Consider the following 2,500-nt stretch of genomic DNA (forward strand, 5'->3'; position numbering starts at 1 on the left):
CCAGCAAAAATTACTCATTTTCGCCCAACGTGGGGCTCGAACCCACGACCCTGAGATTAAGAGTCTCATGCTCTACCGACTGAGCTAGCTGGGCTCCCACTTCAAGATGGTATGCAGACTAATCATTTTTTATGAAGGAAATCCATTCCTGGACAATTTTTGGGAGTTATTGCAGGTCTAATGCAAGATTAATCTCCATATTATGAGAGTCAATGCAATATTCAGGCAAAAATTACTCATTTTTGCCCAACGTGGGGCTCGAACCCACGACCCTGAGATTAAGAGTCTCATGCTCTACCGACTGAGCTAGCCGGGCTCCCTCCTTAAGACAGTATGCAGACCAATCCCTTTTTGTGAAGAAAATCAAATCCTGGATATTCCTCTACTCTTGTTTTGCAAGGAAAGCCAGATTTATACATCCTTCAGAGGACAGAGTGTCAAAAAAAATAAGAGAAAATGAAAATGGAAGTTGTGAGAACTTCATTTTGAGATTGCATAAGAATTCAAATTCCTCTCACATGCTAAAGAATACCTGAACCCTTTTGATTAAACCACTTTAGTTGTTATAATGAGACCATATTTGAAAGCCATCTGTGATTTTTGTGTTCTTACTCTGCAATGACCTTGGCAATGACAAGTTAAAAATAAAATGTATGCACATTTTATAATGGAGAATGCGGACATCGATCCCGCTACCTCTCGCATGCTAAGCGAGCGCTCTACCATTTGAGCTAATTCCCCTGTGTGTTTAATCTGCATAACATGAAAAAAGTAACCTTACTGCCTTCCACACTTTGTTTGAAGTCCAATTGCCCATAACAGTGTTAAGTTCACTCCTAACTTATGCCTTACCTCCACTTATGGGATGTTTTACAGTTCAGGTTGGCCTGTTTACTACTCGAATATGAGTGATATTGCGGTGTGTTCATCTAGACTCATACCCTAGCTAATCTTGAAGTTAAATTTCCCACGAATGAGAAACCAAGGGAGATACCATTTCTGATAGTTATTGCATGTCTAATGCAAGAATATTCACCAGATTAGGAGAGTCAATGCAATAATCCAGCAAAAATGACTCATTTTCACCCAACATGGGGCTCGAACCCACGACCCTGAGATTAAGAGTCTCATGCTCTACCGACTGAGCTAGTCGGGCTCCCACTTCAAGGAGGTATGCAGACTAATCATTTTTTATGAAGGAAATCCATTCCTGGACAAATTTTGGGAGTTATTGCATGTCTAATGCAAGATTAATCTCCATATTATGAGAGTCAATGCAATATTCAGGAAAAAATTACTCGTTTTCGCCCAACGTGGGGCTCGAACCCATGACCCTGAGATTAAGAGTCTCATGCTCTACCGACTGAGCTACCCGGGTTCCCTCCTTAAGACAGTATGCAGACCAATCCCTTTTTGTGAAGAAAATCAAATCCTGGATACTCCTCTACTCTTGTTTTGCAAGGAAAGCCAGATTTATACATCCTTCAAAGGACAGAGTGTCAAAAAAAATAAGAGAAAATGAAAATGGAAGTTGTGTGAACTTCATTTTGAGATTGCATAAGAATTCAAATTCCTCTCACATGCTAAAGAATACCTGAACCCTTTTGATTAAACCACTTTAGTTGTTATAATGAGACCATATTTGAAAGCCATCTGTGATTTTTCTGTTCTTACTCTGCAATGACCTTGGCAATGACAAGTTAAAAATAAAATGTATGCAAATTTTATAATGGAGAATGCAGGCATCGATCCCGCTACCTCTTGCATGCTAAGCGAGCGCTCTACCATTTGAGCTAACTCCCCTGTGTGTTTAATCTGCATAACATGAAAAAAGTAACCTTACTGCCTTCCACACTTTATTTGAAGTCCAATTGCCCATAACAGTGTTCAGTTCACTCCTAACTTATGCCTTACCTCCACTTATGGGATGTTTTACAGTTCAGGTTGGCCTGTTTACTACTCGAATATGAGTGATATTGTGGTGTGTTCATCTAGACTCATACCCTACCTAATCTTGAAGTTAAATTTCCCACCAATGAGAAACCAAGGGAGATACCATTTTTGATAGTTATTGCATGTCTAATGCAAGAATAATCACCAGATTATGAGAGTCCAGCAAAAATTACTCATTTTCGCCCAACGTTGGGCTCGAACCCACGACCCTGAGATTAAGAGTCTCATGCTCTACCGACTGAGCTAGCCGGGCTCCCACTTCAAGATGGTATGCAGACTAATCATTTTTTATGAAGGAAATCCATTCCTGGACAATTTTTGGGAGTTATTGCAGGTCTAATGCAAGATTAATCTCCATATTATGAGAGTCAATGCAATATTCAGGCAAAAATTACTCATTTTCGCCCAACGTGGGGCTCGAACCCACGACCCTGAGATTAAGAGTCTCATGCTCTACCGACTGAGCTAGCCAGGCTCCCTCCTTAAGACAGTATGCAGACCAATCCCTTTTTGTGAAGAAAATCAAATCCTGGATATTCCTCTACTC

The 2,500-nt window shown here is 40.4% G+C and overlaps 2 non-coding genes across 2 annotated transcripts; both read right to left on the reverse strand.

Annotated features, from left to right (window-relative positions):
* Positions 1 to 21: 21 nt before the first annotated feature.
* Positions 22 to 94, reverse strand: TRNAK-CUU (transfer RNA lysine (anticodon CUU)). The gene has a single exon. It is a non-coding gene; the product is annotated as a tRNA-Lys (tRNA).
* A 149-nt stretch (positions 95 to 243) lies between these two features.
* On the reverse strand, positions 244 to 316 carry TRNAK-CUU (transfer RNA lysine (anticodon CUU)). The gene has a single exon. It is a non-coding gene; the product is annotated as a tRNA-Lys (tRNA).
* Between the last annotated feature and the right edge of the window lie 2,184 nt (positions 317 to 2,500).

The sequence above is a fragment of the Lissotriton vulgaris genome, chromosome 1_1, assembly GCF_964263255.1.
Source record: "Lissotriton vulgaris chromosome 1_1, aLisVul1.2, whole genome shotgun sequence".
Lineage (NCBI taxonomy): Eukaryota > Metazoa > Chordata > Amphibia > Caudata > Salamandridae > Lissotriton > Lissotriton vulgaris.